Source organism: Procambarus clarkii, chromosome 35 (assembly GCF_040958095.1).
Source record: "Procambarus clarkii isolate CNS0578487 chromosome 35, FALCON_Pclarkii_2.0, whole genome shotgun sequence".
NCBI classification, from domain to species: domain Eukaryota; kingdom Metazoa; phylum Arthropoda; class Malacostraca; order Decapoda; family Cambaridae; genus Procambarus; species Procambarus clarkii.
Window position 1 is genome coordinate 5,072,720 of NC_091184.1, and position 19,589 is coordinate 5,092,308.

At 42.9% G+C, this 19,589-nt stretch overlaps 1 non-coding gene across 1 annotated transcript; it reads left to right on the forward strand.

Moving 5' to 3' along the window:
* The first annotated feature begins 1,005 nt into the window (after positions 1-1,005).
* TRNAV-CAC (transfer RNA valine (anticodon CAC)) lies at positions 1,006-1,078 on the forward strand. The gene has a single exon. It is a non-coding gene; the product is annotated as a tRNA-Val (tRNA).
* The last annotated feature ends 18,511 nt before the right edge of the window (positions 1,079-19,589 follow it).

Below are 19,589 nucleotides of genomic sequence, written 5' to 3' on the forward strand. Positions count from 1 at the left end.
ACCAAGTCTGGTTCCCTTGAGGAGATACCAACTCTTATTTCCAAAAAAAGCCTCCAGATTTTTAGCTCCTGCCATTGCATTGCTCTTCAACAAGTCACTTGAACTCCAAACCTTTCCAGATATTCTAAAAAAAAGCGAGAGTAACCCCTGTCCACAAATGTGGTAATACCACTGATGTCAACAACTTCAGACCTATATCAATTCTGCCAAACTTGTCAAAAATATTTGAAAATCTAATCTACAAGCAGCTTTACTCTTATCTAGCCAAACTCAATATATTTAGCTTTTGTCAATATGGTTTCAGACCCCCAAGAAGCACTAACGATTCACTTATTAATATGATTAATTTGATACATGCAGCTCTTGATAAAAAAATTAACCTTAAAATTACTTCCTCCTGCCTCCTACCACTCGCTCCCGCTCTCTGAAGCCTTAAAAACACTTGCTCAAATATCCCCAGTTTGCTAACTGTAGGTAGTAACTAAGTGACTGTAACCTATCCACCGCTCCCCACTGGATGGGGGGCGGTGTGCAGGACAAACATATCAATTGTGACACTAGCTCTCCACATATGTCAGTTGCTTAATTTAGAAACTGTACTTGTGGTCAATTTCGAACAAATTGATGATGTGACGACGTATATTGAATTTTGTAACTAACTTATCAAGACTGAAACTTGCTTAGCTAAATGAATTGTGGGGTTCAGTCCCTGAGCCCATTATGTGTCTCTGTCACCACTTCCACTACCTCCCACAAGATGGGTATGGGGTGCATAATAAGTGAACTAAACTAAACTAAACCTCTCATGTTATCGTGACGTCACACACGCCGTACACACATAAAACAGGATTTTCTCTCTATTTTCGTTATTAAATCTTTTATAATTTATATAATTACTCATGCAATGTGTTTTGATCATATTATATCGCTGAAGAAAAACTATGTACATCTTCGGTAGCAATTAACCGGATTTGGTCCATATAATAACAGGTCACTATACTTCAGGTTTCCGTAGTGTAGTGGTTATCACGTGCGCCTCACACGCGCAAGGTCCCCGGTTCGATCCCGGGCGGAAACATTTGACTTATTAAATGTTTGTTTTCATAATCCATTGAAATAAACTCAAAGTGTCCAACCACTTGGGTCGGACGGTAGAGCGACGGTCTCGCTTCTTGCAGGTCGGCGTTCAATCCTCGACCTTCCCTTCAAAGTTCCCTTCCCTTCCCTTTAAAGAGCTAAAATTAATAACAAAGAATATTGACAATATTTATTAAATCATAAAACTTATACCATTTTGTAATTTGCTAATACTACATTATACTAATTATTAATATTGAGAGTCATATAACTAAATATTGTGGAGCAGAGTGGCGCAGTGGAAGCGTGCTGGGCCCATAATCCCACTAGAGGTCCGTAGATCGAAACTACGCTCTGCTACAGTCTAATTTTCTCCTACCATAAAAAAATAAAAAAAAAATGTTTTTATCTTTAATGAATGTGCAGAATGCTCCCGTTGAAAAGCGGAGGTGCAACAGGTACCCTGAGAGAGAACTCTATCAACATCAGAGGCCCGAGACTGTTCAACACGCTTCCACTACACATAAGGGGCATAACTGGCAGACCCCTCACAGTGTTCAAGAGAGAACTGAATAAGCACCTCCAAAGGATACCTGATCAACCAGGCTGTGACTCATACGTCAGGCTGCGAGCAGCCGCGTCCAACAGCCTGGTTGATCAGTCCAGCAACCAGGAGGCCTGGTCGACGACCGGGCCGCGGTGACGCTAAGCCCTGGAAGCACGTCAAGGTAACCTCAAGGTAAGGTAATGCAATCCATCCTCCTGTACATTTTGTAACTATGAAGAGCATCGTACATATAAATTAAATATTGACGTAAGAGACAATAACATAGTAGAACTTGGTACTATTCACCTTATAGTCCAGAAAAAATACAGCTAAAACCAAACATATATATTCCTAGGCCTAGTATAACATATATATGTACTATATTTGGCCTCAGCATGTATTAGACCTTGGATGGTAAGTTACGTTAGGTTTTATGAGAAACAAATACAAAGGTTCGGGCCAACCTTGCCCGAAACGCTTTGCGTAATAGTGGCTTTAGACATTGTATGTACAAGCTCTATCTATAAATCCAACAACATGTTTGTATCTCAACTTGTATGTATGTACTCTACCTAAATAAACATTTGATTTGACAAAACCTTTGCTGGTTTATACAAATTCACTAAAACCAAATTCTACTATCCAATTGTCCATTACATCAATATATGTACGATGGAGGATGGATGTGTTGCTTATAGGCACTGCTATTAATATATCATAAGATCCTACATAGATTACAGACAAAAATCACAATAGCGTGATGCATCAAATGAACAAATCCACAAGGGCCGTGACGAGGGTTCAAACCTACGTCCGAGAGGATCCCAGACGCTGCCTTAATCGACTGAGCTACGACATGGTAAAAGAATTGCAACCACAAGTTCTACTGACCTTACTTGGATCCTGCAGCCTCTCCGAGACACAAACCAGGGTTTTACACAAATCCCCCCCATGCACCCGAGCTCTGTCAATAAGCTGTTCTACCTCTTCGCCCTTACTTCATTTTGTAATGAAGTAGAACGGCTTATTGACAGAGCTCGGGTGCATGGGGGGATTTGTGTAAAACCCTGGTTTGTGTCTCAGAGAGGCTGCAGGATCCAAGTAAGGTCAGTAGAACTTGTGGTTGCAATTCTTTTACCATGTCGTAGCTCAGTCGATTAAGGCAGCGTCTGGGATCCTCTCGGACGTAGGTTCGAACTCTCGTCACGGCCCTTGTGGATTTCTCCTACATAGATGTTATTACTGCACGGTTGTCTTAGGCTATTAATATAAATGCCGATATTTCTTAAAGTATTACAATTCGGCGGACACCGACTAGGCTATGACGCTCCCCTACCCAACATGACTCATCTGGGAAAGCTGGGCGAGGCTGGTCCCACCAAGTGTCTGGTCACCAACCTCGGATAAACATTCTATTTTATAGATATAGGTTATATAAATATATAGAGGGGGGGGGTACCATCTCTGGTTGCGTTTGTAGGGACCCTCGACCTCGAAGAAGACGACATGCAGCATCAGGGGAAGCCTTGTGGGGCACCCGCGCACACTTACATATTGTCTTCTCATACCACCTCTGTACTTTTTTTATTTTTCGTTTTATTTTATTTAAAATTTCATTACACAAAAAGGGTTACAACATTGGTTACATTCAAAGTACAAGACTTCTTATTACAGGTTGTAGAGTTCCTCCAATATATAGTTTTTGTGTTAACTAATACTATTACATATATATTATTACCTATATCTTCTAGTCGTAGTAGTAGCAGACATTCATCAGTCTCAGGAGACTATGGAGTTGTGCTCTGGTTGTCGGTCTGGAGTGGCCTCTCCAGGGCACAAAGCCAGGGTAGGTTGATACGGGGGAGAAGCTGTCAACCATGCAGCAGGTCCCACCTCTCCACGGCGCCGAAAGTCTCCAATGGAAAGGCAAACGCCAATACGATTGGTTCCAGCGCCGTCGCAGGAACTGTGAGCTCCGGAGTTGACCTGGAAGCTGGTGAAGGGACTCATAACCCGGAGACCGCCGTGGTCGGGGCCGGAGAAGAACCACCCCAGCAAGGGCAAGAACGACCCCAGCCTCCTGAAGCAGAGCCTGGGGCTGCTAGAGCCCAAGGAGGAGGACTTCAGAGTCCCGCACCTACGGGTTCCAGGCGTAGTTCAATAACTACCTGATAAACATAACTTTAATATTGATTCATTAACTAAGTTCAGTAACTAACTGATAAACCTTAAAGAACTGGTGAGAACAACTGTGTACACTTCAGTTTGCTGAAATTTATTAGATCTGTGCTGCTTATAAAATACGTTTGTGTTCGATCCCCGATGGTCCCAGTGCTTCATGGGCACCGTTACTCCACTCAGTCCTCTCGCTTCTTGCAGGGTCCGCGTTCGATCCCTGATGACCCAAGTGGTAGCTTTCCATTCCTTCACTTCGTCCTTATATATCCCAGATGATCTTAATATCCCTTCCAAGTGCTGTATAATCATACTGGCCTAGTACTTTCACCTCATAATTGCCTTACCTTACCTCGCTTCCTCAGAGACTTTTCCTTCCCGACTTTCTCCTTCACACGTCTCAGTTGTCAGTTGATGATGTATGATGAAGTGGATGAATGTATGACTGTTGAGTTCTTCATTAAGCAGGAAGAGTCGTGGCCAGACTGGGAGATCGGACCCGGTGTTCACGCGGTCACCAGTTGGACCCGGTGTTCACGCGGTCACCAGTTGGACCCGGTGTTCACGCGGTCACCAGTTGGACCCGGTGTTCACGCGGTCACCAGTTGGACCCGGTGTTCACGCGGTCACCAGTTGGACCCGGTGTTCACGCGGTCACCAGTGGGACCCGGTGTTCACGCTGTCACCAGTTGGACCCGGTGTTCACGCGGTCACCAGTTGGACCCGGTGTTCACGCGGTCACCAGTTGGACCCGGTGTTCACGCGGTCACCAGTTGGACCCGGTGTTCACGCGGTCACCAGTTGGACCCGGTGTTCACGCGGTCACCAGTTGGACCCGGTGTTCACGCGGTCACCAGTTGGACCCGGTGTTCACGCGGTCACCAGTTGGACCCGGTGTTCACGCGGTCACCAGTTGGACCCGGTGTTCACGCGGTCACCAGTTGGACCCGGTGTTCACGCGGTCACCAGTTGGACCCGGTGTTCACGCGGTCACCAGTTCCAACTCCAGGCCGGCGATATGAGCTTCCTTTTTCCAGATATTGACTACAAAATACTTTAGTTTTAATCCAATACTATTTTTCATCTATTTAATCAAATTTTATACGTTAAATCAAGTTTTATTTATCAATTTAATCAAGTTTTATATTGTCTCTTTTATCACATTGTCTTTATTTGTTCAGTCATCATTTATTTATTAACCCAATCACCCTTTTTTGATATTTAATCACGTAAATTTATCTGTTTAATCACCTTTATTAATTATTCAATGACATAAGATTTTTTTGCCACCAGTTCGAACTCTCTATTTGCATCTTCCTTTTTTCATTTAGTTAAATTATATTTAAGTTTTAATTATTCAACCGCAATTTTCATCCATTTAATCACAGTTAAAAAATTCACCCACGTTTTATTTGACAATTACAGCAACTTTAATATTTCTATTTATACCATTTTATCGACTTGTTAAAGCATCATTTACCAAAGCAATCACCCGTTTTAAGATATTTAATCACCTATATTGCTCTAGTTAATCACCTTTGTTAGCTGTTCAATCTAATTTAATTGTTTATTCAGTCACGTTTTATTAATTCATTTAATTTTTATTCATCTGTTTAATCACTTGTTAGTTATATTTCCAATCACCCTTTGTTGATTTATTCAATCACTAACTTATATATAATATACATATTAGCAATAAAACATTAATATCTGGCAAGAATACAATGTTAAACACTTGATGGGAATTTTGAGTTGTGAGTGTTGCATCACGGTCCTAACGTGAGTGTTGCATCACTGTCCTAACGTGAGTGTTGCATCACGGTCCTAACGTGAGTGTTGCATCACTGTCCTAACGTGAGTGTTGCATCACTGTCCTAACGTGAGTGTTGCATCACGGTCCTAACGTGAGTGTTGCATCACTGTCCTAACGTGAGTGTTGCATCACGGTCCTAACGTGAGTGTTGCATCACTGTCCTAACGTGAGTGTTGCAACACGGTCCTAACGTGGGTGTTGCAACACGGTCCTAACGTGAGTGTTGCATCACGGTCCTAACGAGAGTGTTGCAACACGGTCCTAACGTGAGTGTTGCATCACGGTCCTAACGTGAGTGTTGCATCACTGTCCTAACGTGAGTGTTGCATCACGGTCCTAACGTGAGTGTTGCATCACGGTCCTAACGTGAGTGTTGCATCACGGTCCTAACGTGAGTGTTGCATCACGGTCCTAACGTGAGTGTTGCATCACGGTTCTAACGTGAGTGTTGCATCACTGTCCTAACGTGAGTGTTGCATCACGGTCCTAACGAGAGTGTTACAACACGGTCCTAACGTGAGTGTTGCATCACGGTCCTAACGTGAGTGTTGCATCACTGTCCTAACGTGAGTGTTGCATCACGGTCCTAACGTGAGTGTTGCATCACGGTCCTAACGTGAGTGTTGCATCACTGTCCTAACGTGAGTGTTGCATCACGGTCCTAACGTGAGTGTTGCATCACGGTCCTAACGTGAGTGTTGCATCACGGTCCTAACGTGAGTGTTGCAACAGGGTCCTAACGTGAGTGTTGCATCACGGTCCTAACGTGAGTGTTGCATCACGGTCCTAACGTGAGTGTTGCATCACTGTCCTAACGTGAGTGTTGCAACACGGTCCTAACGTGAGTGTTGCATCACTGTCCTAACGTGAGTGTTGCATCACGGTCCTAACGTGAGTGTTGCATCACTGTCCTAACGTGAGTGTTGCATCACGGTCCTAACGTGAGTGTTGCATCACTGTCCTAACGTGAGTGTTGCATCACTGTCCTAACGTGAGTGTTGCATCACTGTCCTAACGTGAGTGTTGCATCACGGTCCTAACGTGGGTGTTGCAAAATTGCAACACTGTAATACTGTGATGTGAGTGTTACAACACAACAAGGACGTGTTGTGAGTTGCGTTGCAAGTCAATAATGCGTTGTGAATCTTGCAAGACAATAGCACTTTGTGTGTGGTACAACATAAATTATGTGTTGTGAATGTTACAATACTTATATATATGTTATGAGTTTTGCAACATTAAAAAAATATGTTGTGTGTGTTGCAACAGTGAAATAAAGTGTTGTGTTTCAACCAATACATAATGTGTTGTGTGTTTTGAAACGTTGTAACACAGTAATAACAGGTTACAATCCTCACAGTTTATTATTTATGTGTTGCAACCCTCGGTAATGTAATTTTTTGTAGCAACACTCACATGTTCAATTTTACAAAACCTTCTTGTGTTCCATCACTTATAACGTCTCATTTCAGTGTTGCAAGACTCACACCACCTCTTTCAAATTTGCAACACTCACAACACCTTTTTCCTGCGTTGCAACATCCAAAACATGCCGTTCCTGAGCGTTGCAACACTAACAACATGTCTGTGTGTATTCGTTTTAAATCTGTGTATTTTGGATATGAATATGACAAGTTTTAACTTCAGTCAGGTTTTCATTCACGATTCTTTAATTTCTTGAGTCAATAAAGTTATGTAATCAAAAACATTTTAACTGTCGCAAGATATTGACAACAACAGGTCATCATACTTACGTGATGATGACCTTCACGAATACTATAATACTACCATAATTACCTGAACTATTACTATAATATTACCATAATTACCTGAACTATTACTATAATATTACCATAATTACCTGAACTATTACTATAATATTACCATAATTACCTGAACAATTACTATAATATTATCATAATTACCTGAACTATTACTATAATATTACCATAATTACTTGAACTATTACTATAATATTACCATAATTACTTGAACTATTACTATAATATTACCATAATTACCTGAACTATTACTATAATATTACCATAATTACCTGAACTATTACTATAATATTACCATAATTACCTGAACTATTACTATAATATTACCATAATTACCTGAACTATTACTATAATATTACCATAATTACCTGAACTATTACTATAATATTACCATAATTACCTGAACTATTACTATAATATTACCATAATTACCTGAACTATTACTATAATATTACCATAATTACTTTTATGTCCATAAACAACCAATGTAAACATATTATTTGTTGATTAAATAAATACAAAGTAGAATATCTCCTGGTTGAATATATATTTACCTTAATAAATGTGAGAAAATAACTTCGAAGTGTTCGCTTTGTTTAACTTTATTGAGATCTATGATGTCTATAAAGTATGTTTTCTGTTCGATCCCCGAAGGTCCAAGTGATTGGGCACCGTTTTTCCACTCCATACTTTTGCTTCTTGCAGGGTCGGCGTTCGATCCCCGATGGTCCAAGAGGTTGAGCACCGTTCCTTCACTCCGTCCTCACATCCCAGCCCATCCTAATGTCCCTTCCCAGTGTTATATATTCATACTGGCATGGCGCTTTCACCTCATCATTTCCTTACCTTACCTTACATCCTCTTCTCATAAAGATTAATTTTCCTTCCCGACTTTCTCCTTCACACGCCTCAATTGTCAGTTGATGATGTATGATGAAGTGGATGAATGTATGACTGTTGAGTTCTTCATTAAGCAGGAAGAGTCGTGGCCAGACTGGGAGGTTAGACCCGGTGTTCACGAGGTCACCAGTTCGACCACTTGACCGGAACTTCCTTTTTAATATATTACCCAAATAACACTCTAGTTGGAATTATTGAGTCCTATTTTTTCATCTATTTAATCCCTTTAATATTTATTCACTTTTTATGGATCTATTCCAGCACCTTTTACATATTTCCGTGGTGTAGTGGTAAGACACTCGCCTGGCGTTCCGCGAGCGCTATGTCATGGGTTCGTATCCTGGCCGGGGAGGATTTACTGGGCGCAATTCCTTAACTGTAGCCTCTGTTTAACGCAACAGTAAAATGTGTACTTGGTTGTAACAACGATTCTTCGCGGCGGGGATCGTATTCCAGGGACCTGCCCGAAACGCTACGCATACTAGTGGCTCTACAAGAATGTAACAACTCTTGTATATATCTAAAAAAAAAATATATTTATCTCATTTAAATTAGTATTTTAATCCTCATGTATTTATTAATCCATTCACATTTTTAGATAGTTAATCACTTGTATTTATACACTTAACCATCTTTAATAACTATTCATTTGCATATAATTTATATATTCTTTCCCGTTATATTAATTATTTTCTATTTATCTATTTATAACAGTATTTTTCCATCACCTTTTATCTATCTTTTCAATCTCTTATCATTTGTAATTTACATATTAGCAATCAACAATTTATATGGTGCAAATTTAAATTTTTAAATTTTGCCCCAAGGGGCGAGTTTATTGGGCAGCGCCACTCATCTTGTGAGTGGACACACCGCCATAGCAGAATGTACAACACTCCCCAATAGGAAGAAAACCCGTTGGGTTGTTCATCCTGTCACTTGTACCCAGACACAGCTGGGACTTGCTTAACTGTCTCAAGTGAACAGCTCCTCAAACAAGAAGATTAACATTTATCAACCCTTAAAAGCTTACGTTATCTTACGGGTGCAAAATGGGGAAATCTTTTAAGAACAGTATCAATATTTGACAAATAGTGTTTTCCTAACTCAAACAATGTGTGGTTTATTATTCTACACATATTCCTAATGTCTCTCAGGTGTTCACATTCACGTAGATAGTGGTCAAGGCGGTGTCCATCACTCTCACCACAGATTCTGCAACTTCGCTGATCAACTGTTGTTTCCATTCCAAATCTCCATGGATATTTGTATCCAAGACGGATTCTCGCTATTACTGATTCTCTCCCTCGTCGTCCTCCTCTTCGGCCATAATGATTGGGATTGCCAGCTGCAACCATGTTGTACCATCGTACAGATTCACTGGTTTGTGCTTCTATCCTCCTTTCCTCAGTTACCTTGTCACGGTGATGTTGCCTGATAATATCTCTAATTTGTAGTTGAGTCTTGGGTATGAAGTATTCAATATGGTCTCCTTCAGCGCCTTCAGCAGCCAGCACATCTGCTCGTTCATTCCCATATATTCCAACATGGGAGGGGATCCACAGAAACTTGATGACTCTTCCCTGATTGGTAAGTACTCTCACAGCTCTCTTAATTTCAGCGACTATTGCAAGATTTTCTGCCTGATTTTTACTTAGGCTTTGCAGTGCTGCTTTTGAATCGGTGCAAATCACTGCACCATTAGTGTTCCGTTCAAGAAACCTTAACGCCATAACAATGGCAGTTAGCTCTGCTTGCGTTGAAGAGGCATAGTTCTCAATACGTGCTTTTTCTTCATTTCTGCGTTGGAAAGTATTATCCTTGATTACCGTGTATGCTGCACCAGCCCTGCCATTGACAGGATTAGATGACCCGTCAGTGTAGATTTGATCTAGTTCATCTCCGGCTTCTTTATAAATTTCCTCGAGATACTTGTGCCTCATTTCTTGTGGTATCATGTTGGATTTTTTCATTGCCATTTCATTGATGATGATCTTGCATGAGTCATCCTCCCAGGGAGGTAACCTCTCTACAGGCAGGAGCTCGCGGGCTTGCTCAAGCAGGTGAAGCTCTTCAAGGTAGCAGACTGCTCTGTGATGCCATTTTTTGCTTCTCCTGTTTTCCCCTGAAAGTAGCACAGAGCTCAGTTTTTTCTTGGCAATATCATTGTAATGGGGATCTCTGGCTATCCTAATTGCAAGCTTAGCATTCAGCTCCTGAATTTTGCTTTTAACACAGGGAAGGGACTACTCCTCTCGTAGATTAAACGTTTTGGCAGTCCTTGAAACTCCAAGAATGATTATCATGGCTTCATTTTGAATGCTTTCAAGCCTTTTCATATCGCTTTGGGAGTAGGTGCACAGAACTGGTGCGGCATAGTCTACGACGGAGCGCACATAGGCTGTGTACATCATTTTAAGCATGGCAATAGAGGCTCCATGTCCATTCCAGGTCATAGCTTTCAGTGCCCTGAGTCGACTTTTGCATGTTCCTATGAGTTGATTGAGCTCCTCTTTCTTTCCCTTGTTAGAGCCGACAGTGACGCCAAGGTACCGATAGTGGTCAACCCATTCAAGTGTTACACCATTAATTTGCAGTTTTTCATTTGCTCTCCGCTTGTGATGGGAGTATGCCTTCGTCTTGTTTGTGGAGAGAGTGAAACCGAGCTCAATACATTTCCTTCCAAGGAGTTCAATGGACTGTTCAATTTTTCCCAAGGTGGGAGCTTGTATTAGGACATCATCTGCATATCCCACTTGTTGTGTTCCTTCCGGAAAATCAATATTTGCAATGGCGTTCATAAGTACATTGAATAGTGTAGGGCTTAAGACTCCGCCTTGGGGGGTTCCGAGTTCCATATTCATTGTTCTGGAGACTGCTCCATTGAAGCAAACCTTGGCTTTCCTTCCTGTGAGGTAGTCTTCAACCCATTTCATGAGTCTCCCCTTGACACCCATGCATGCAAGCTCGTCCAGGATCGCAATCTCCTGTGCTTTGTCGAAGGCTCCTTTGATGTCAACAAATACAGAGTACCTAGCCGTGTCATTAGACAAGTAATCAAATCAAATCAAATCAAATGTTTATTTAGGTAAGGTACATACATACAAAAGATTTTACAAAGAGTGATGGATTTATAGTTAGGGCTAGTACATACAATGCTTAAAGCCACTATTACGCAAAGCGTTTCGGCCATGTAATTAACTATACAATTTGTAATTATGTATACAATACAAGTAATTAACTATACAATTTGCTGTGCTCCATCCTTTAACAAATCCATTGACCCCCTCCCCTAACCTGCCTATTTTGTGCAACAGTCGGTTTAGGATGATCCTTTCAAGCATCTTGCAAGTGCATGACACGAGACTGATAGGTCTGTAATTACCAGGGAAGAATACAACGTTTAACGCTTGATGGGAAAACGAATCGAGTGTTGCATCACATTGCTAACGTCTTATGAGTGTTGAAACACAGCAATAACATGTTGTGAGTGATGCAGCGATGCAACACAAGAATAACGTGTTGTGAGTGTTACAACACCTTAATGCCATTTCGTGACTACTGCAACACAGAAATGATGTTCTGTAAGTGTTGCACACATAAATTATAGATTGGGAGTGTTGTGTTACATCATTGCAACACAAGATTAGCGTGTTGTGAGAGTTACACCGCACAAATAACCCGTTGTGCGTGTTGCAACACAGGAGTGGTAAGTTGTGAGTTTTGCACCATGGAACAAAAGTGTTGTGAATAATGCAACGCAGAAATAAAGTATTATGAACGCTGCAACACAGTAATAATGTGTTGTAAGTGTTGCAGCGGACAGGAATAACGTGTTTTGAATGTTACGTGCAACGGACAGGAATGTTGCGTGCAATAACGTGTTGCGACACAGAAATAATGGGGTTTGAATGATGCAACACAGGGATATTATGTGGCGAGTGTTGCACCATTGCAACACAGAAATAACGTGATGCTACTCTCACAGTATATTATTTTATGTTGCAACGTTCACAACAAATATGTTAGTCATGTGTTGCAACACTCACAACACATTATTTCTGTGTTGCAACAATAACAACTCACTCGTGTATTGCAACGCTCACAACACACTATTCCGTTGTTGTTGTGAAGCTCACAACATGTGTGAATGTCTCAATATATGTTGTTTGTGTGCAAGTAGATTATCGTTCATAACTCCGTTCTCATTATAGATTCCTTTTCTCAAGCATCAATAGAGAAATATAATCAATAATATAATGACTCCCGTGAGATTGTGTTAGAAATATACCAATATTTCCTCTGTACACAAAAGGAATATACAAGTCTTTACCATAAATATTACCTTAATGCCTCAACTATTGACAGAATATTACCATAATTACCATAGCTATTATTATAAATTGTTTGAAGTCTTCAATATAGAAAAATAACTTGAGGGACTTTTTTGTTAAAAGTTTAGGGCAAGAATTGGAATCTTATGAGTTTGAACACACTATGACGTCAAGTTCCATCGATCTGTTGCTTCTTTCTTTTTGCACCTGCGGCGAACTAGAAGTAAAATAAAAATTAAACCCATAAACGCCAAATACACTGTATTTTATTTTTTCTAATCATACAGATAAAATTCCTGCTATGTGATCATTACTAGAAAATTAAATTGAAAGTAAAAAATCAGCTATAATTTTCGATAATATTTAACACTGATAACTAGGGTGAGTACATCTAGGTGAGCACACCTAGGTGAGCACATCTAGGTGAGCACATCTAGGTGAGTGTTACGGCCCTACTGGGGCGTAACCGGGTTCTTTTCTGGTGTTATTAGAATTTGGGAATCCGGCCCCAAGTTAGTAGTGGCTTTCAAGGGGTGTGTTCCGTAACGCAAGTAAATTAAAGGGGAAGGGATACAAATGCACTAATTTAAATATATTATTTCACCACCACCATAAATAAATAGCAATCAGTCACACGGGGTTATAAATACACTCTAATGTACAGAATTGTCTTCCTCTGAAGACACAGGACGCTCCACGGTGCTCAAGATGAGTAGCCCTGGTTCTCTTCGTCGTGGCCCACGATGAATCCTCAGATTCTCTCGGCGAATCTACCCCGGCCACAGGCCAGCCAAATCACAGTCCCACTGGGTGCACCGTCGTGGAAGCCTCCAACCACAAATCCAGCCTGTAACTGGCAGGTTCCGATCAGCTCCGCTGTGTAGGCCACTCCACGATCGATACTAGGGCTGCGAGCCCTAGGCAGGAGCCTCGTGTGATTCCGCAGATCACTCTCCTCTCTCTGCACCACAGTGGCCAGTCTCTCCTACCAGCCAGCCCCCAGATAAGACGATTCCTGGTACTGCCACGTCACAGGCAGGCTAACACACTCAACAGTGTTCGTCCAGGGGGTGACTCACAGTTTCTGCAGCAAACACGTGGAGAGACTATGGCTGCCTTGGGTAGACTGCCCCATTGTCCAATACAGCAGTCCCAGGTCGATTCTGTAATCAAGACACGTCATCAGTACTAGGGACACTCTAGGGCACCTCACTTACAGGCTTAGACACAAACGTCCACCTATCCTCTCCATAGATGGCGTTGCTGTCTAAGCACCACCTCACCAGAGGTCAGCAGCGGCTATGTCACGAGCTGATTAAGACGGGAAACCAGCCCCTGTGGCCAGTATATCCCGCCCTCGCTAGATGGCGCCGCCCATTTGGAGGGGGTTTCGGGAGCCGACTCACAGATGGCGTTGTCGTCACAGCTCCGTGCTACGACGTTGGGCTCGGGTCCGTAACAGTGAGCACACCTAGGTGAGTACATCTAGGTGAGCACATCTAGGTGAGCACACCTAGGTGAGTACATCTAGGTGAGCACATCTAGGTGAGTGCATCTAGGTGAGCACACCTAGGTGAGCAAATCTAGGTGAGCACACCTAGGTGAGTACATCTAGGTGAGCACATCTAGGTGAGCACACCTAGGTGAGCACATCTAGGTGAGCACATCTAGGTGAGCACACCTAGGTGAGCACATCAATGCCATTAAACAACCTGTCCCGAATTTTTTATATTTATTAAGTACTAAGTGTTTACCTTGATATACCTTATAGAATTCCAGAGAACAACTGTGTAGAGTTTCCTTCGATTAAATATATTCAGATCCTTGATGTTTATAAAATGTTTTTGTTCGTTTCCCGAAGTCGAAGTAGTTGGGCAGCGTTCCTTCACTCCGTCCTCACATCCCAGCTCATCTTAATGATCCTTCCAAGTGCTGGTGAGCACTTGGTGAGTACCAGTATAAGCATAGTTTATAAGCTAGCTATAAGCATAGCTAGGCCAGTATAAGCATACTGGCCTAGCGCTTTACCTCATAATTACCTTGCCTTACCTTACATATTTTTCTTATAGTTTTTCCTCGTGAATTTTTGCTTCTCAGGCCTCAACTGTCAATTGATGATGTATGATGAAGTGAATGAACATATGAGTGTTAAGTTCTTCATTAAGCAGGAAGCGTCGTGGCCAGACTAGGAGGTCGGACCCGGTGTTCACGCGGTCACCAGTTGGACCCGGTGTTCACGCGGTCACCAGTTGGACCCGGTGTTCACGCGGTCACCAGTTGGACCCGGTGTTCACGCGGTCACCAGTTGGACCCGGTGTTCACGCGGTCACCAGTTGGACCCGGTGTTCACGCGGTCACCAATTGGACCCGGTGTTCACGCGGTCACCAGTTGGACCCGGTGTTCACGCGGTCACCAGTTCCAACTCTATATATGACATGTTAGCTTCCGTTTTTCCATATATTACGCAGATAAAACTTTAGTTTTAATCTAAAACTTTTTTCATCTATATAATCAAATTTTAATAATTCAATCACGTAATATTTACGAATTCTAGTAACTTTTATATATATTATATAATCTGTTATTATTATAGCATTACGAAACAGTTAAAACTTGGGGTGAGTGTTGCAACACAGCAACAACGTGTTGTGAGTGTTGCAACACAGCAACAACGTGTTGTGAGTGTTGCAACACAGCAACAACGTAGTGTGAGTGTTGCAACACATCAACAACGTAGTGAGTGTTGCAACACAGCAACAACGTAGTGTGAGTGTTGCAACACAGCAACAACGTAGTGTGAGTGTTGCAACACAGCAACAACGTAGTGTGAGTGTTGCAACACAGCAACAACGTAGTGTGAGTGTTGCAACACAGCAACAACGTAGTGTGAGTGTTGCAACACAGCAACAACGTGTTGTGAGTGTTGCAACACAGCAACAACGTGTTGTGAGTGTTGCAACACAGCAACAACGTGTTGTGAGTGTTGCAACACAGCAACAACGTGTTGTGAGTGTTGCAACACAGCAACAACGTAGTGTGAGTGATGCAACACAGCAACAACGTAGTGTGAGTGTTGCAACACAGCAACAACGTAGTGTGAGTGTTGCAACACAGCAACAACGTGTTGTGAGTGTTGCAACACAGCAACAACGTAGTGTGAGTGTTGCAACACAGCAACAACGTGTTGTGAGTGTTGCAACACAGCAACAACGTGTTGTGAGTGTTGCAACACAGCAACAACGTAGTGTGAGTGTTGCAACACAGCAACAACGTGTTGTGAGTGTTGCAACACAGCAACAACGTAGTGTGAGTGTTGCAACACAGCAACAACGTGTTGTGAGTGTTGCAACACAGTAACAACGTAGTGTGAGTGTTGCAACACAGCAACAACGTAGTGTGAGTGACGCAACAACGTGTTGTGAGTGTTGCAACACAGCAACAACGTAGTGTGAGTGTTGCAACACAGCAACAACGTGTTGTGAGTGTTGCAACACAGCAACAACGTAGTGTGAGTGTTGCAACACAGCAACAACGTAGTGTGAGTGTTGCAACACAGCAACAACGTAGTGTGAGTGTTGCAACACAGCAACAACGTAGTGTGAGTGTTGCAACACAGTAACAACGTAGTGTGAGTGTTGCAACACAGCAACAACGTAGTGTGAGTGTTGCAACACAGCAACAACGTAGTGTGAGTGTTGCAACACAGCAACAACGTGTTGTGAGTGTTGCAACACAGCAACAACGTAGTGTGAGTGACGCAACACAGCAACAACGTGTTGTGAGTGTTGCAACACAGCAACAACGTAGTGTGAGTGTTGCAACACAGCAACAACGTGTTGTGAGTGTTGCAACACAGGAACAACGTGTTGTGAGTGTTGCAACAGCAACAACGTAGTGTGAGCGTTGCAACACAGCAACAACGTGTTGTGAGTGTTGCAACACAGCAACAACGTAGTGTGAGTGTTGCAACACAGCAACAACGTGTTGTGAGTGTTGCAACACAGCAACAACGTAGTGTGAGTGTTGCAACACAGCAACAACGTGTTGTGAGTGTTGCAACACAGCAACAACGTAGTGTGAGTGTTGCAACACAGCAACAACGTAGTGTGAGTGTTGCAACACAGCAACAACGTAGTGTGAGTGTTGCAACACAGCAACAACGTAGTGTGAGTGTTGCAACACAGTAACAACGTAGTGTGAGTGTTGCAACACAGCAACAACGTAGTGTGAGTGTTGCAACACAGCAACAACGTAGTGTGAGTGTTGCAACACAGCAACAACGTGTTGAAGGGGTTGCAACACAGCAACAACGTAGTGTGAGTGACGCAACACAGCAACAACGTGTTGTGAGTGTTGCAACACAGCAACAACGTAGTGTGAGTGTTGCAACACAGCAACAACGTGTTGTGAGTGTTGCAACACAGCAACAACGTAGTGTGAGTGACGCAACACAGCAACAACGTAGTGTGAGTGACGCAACACAGCAACAATGTAGTGTGAGTGTTGCAACACAGCAACAACGTAGTGTGAGTGTTGCAACACAGCAACAACGTAGTGTGAGTGTTGCAACACAGCAACGACGTGTTGTGAGTGTTGCAACACAGCAACAACGTAGTGTGAGTGTTGCAACACAGCAACGACGTGTTGTGAGTGTTGCAACACAGCAACAACGTAGTGTGAGTGTTGCAACACAGCAACAACGTGTTGTGAGTGTTGCAACACAGCAACAACGTAGTGTGAGTGTTGCAACACAGTAACAACGTGTTGTGAGTGTTGCAACACACCAACAACGTAGTGTGAGTGACGCAACACAGCAACAACGTAGTGTGAGTGACGCAACACAGCAACAATGTAGTGTGAGTGTTGCAACACAGCAACAACGTAGTGCGAGTGTTGCAACACAGCAACAACGTGTTGTGAGTGTTGCAACACAGCAACAACGTAGTGTGAGTGTTGCAACACAGCAACAACGTGTTGTGAGTGTTGCAACACAGCAACAACGTAGTGTGAGTGACGCAACACAGCAACAATGTAGTGTGAGTGTTGCAACACAGCAACAACGTAGTGTGAGTGTTGCAACACAGCAACAACGTAGTGTGAGTGCTGCAACACAGCAACAACGTAGTGTGAGTGTTGCAACACAGCAACAACGTGTTGTGAGTGTTGCAACACAGCAACAACGTGTTGTGAGTGTTGCAACAAAGCAACAACGTGTTGTGAGTGTTGCAACACAGCAACAACGTAGTGTGAGTGTTGCAACACAGCAACAACGTAGTGTGAGTGACGCAACACAGCAACAACGTAGTGTGAGTGACGCAACACAGCAACAATGTAGTGTGAGTGTTGCAACACAGCTACAACGTGTTGTGAGTGTTGCAACACAGCAACAACGTGTTGTGAGTGTTGCAACACAGCAACAACGTAGTGTGAGTGTTGCAACACAGCAACAACGTGTTGTGAGTGACGCAACACAGCAACAACGTAGTGTGAGTGACGCAACACAGCAACAACGTAGTGTGAGTGACGCAACACAGCAACAACGTAGTGTGAGTGACGCAACACAGCAACAATGTAGTGTGAGTGTTGCAACACAGCAACAACGTAGTGTGAGTGTTGCAACACAGCAACAATGTAGTCTGAGTGATGCAACACAGCAACAACGTAGTGTGAGTGTTGCAACAAAGCAACAACGTAGTGTGAGTGTTGCAACACAGCAACAATGTAGTGTGAGTGTTGCAACAAAGCAACAACGTAATGTGAGTGTTGCAACACAGCAACAACATGTTGTGAGTGCTGCAACACAGCAACAACGTAGTGTGAGTGATGCAACACAGCAACAACGTAGTGTGAGTGACGCAACACAGCAACAACGTAGTGTGAGTGATGCAACACAGCAACAACGTAGTCTGAGTGATGCAACACAGCAACAACGTAATGTGAGTGTTGCAACACAGCAACAACGTAGTGTGAGTGTTGCAACACAGCAACAACGTGTTGTGAGTGCTGCAACACAGCAACAACGTAGTGTGAGTGTTGCAACACAGCAACAATGTAGTGTGAGTGTTGCAACACAGCAACAACGTAGTGTGAGTGTTGCAACACAGCAACAACGTGTTGTGAGTGTTGCAACACAGCAACAACGTAGTGTGAGTGTTGCAACACAGCAACAACGTAGTGTGAGTGTTGCAACACAGCAACAACGTAGTGTGAGTGTTGCAACACAGCAACAACGTAGTGTGAGTGTTGCAACACAGCAACAACGTAGTGTGAGTGTTGCAACACAGCAGCAACAACGTAGTGTGAGTGTTGCAACACAGCAACAAAGTGTTGTGAGTGTTGCAACACAGCAACAACGTGTTGTGAGTGTTGCAACACAGCAACAACGTAGTGTGAGTGTTGCAACACAGCAACAACGTAGTGTGAGTGTTGCAACACAGCAACAACGTAGTGTGAGTGTTGCAACACAGCAACGACGTAGTGTGAGTGTTGCAACACAGCAACAACGTAGTGTGAGTGTTGCAACACAGCAACAACGTAGTGTGAGTGTTGCAACACAGCAACAACGTGTTGTGAGTGTTGCAACACAGCAACAACGTAGTGTGAGTGTTGCAACACAGCAACAACGTAGTGTGAGTGTTGCAACACAGCAACAACGTAGTGTGAGTGTTGCAACACAGCAACAACGTAGTGTGAGTGTTGCAACACAGCAACAACGTAGTGTGAGTGTTGCAACACAGCAACAACGTAGTGTGAGTGTTGCAACACAGCAACAACGTAGTGTGAGTGATGCAACACAGCAACAACGTGTTGTGAGTGTTGCAACACAGCAACAACGTAGTGTGAGTGATGCAACACAGCAACAACGTAGTGTGAGTGTTGCAACACAGCAACAACGTAGTGTGAGTGTTGCAACACAGAAACAACGTAGTGTGAGTGTTGCAACACAGCAACAACGTAGTGT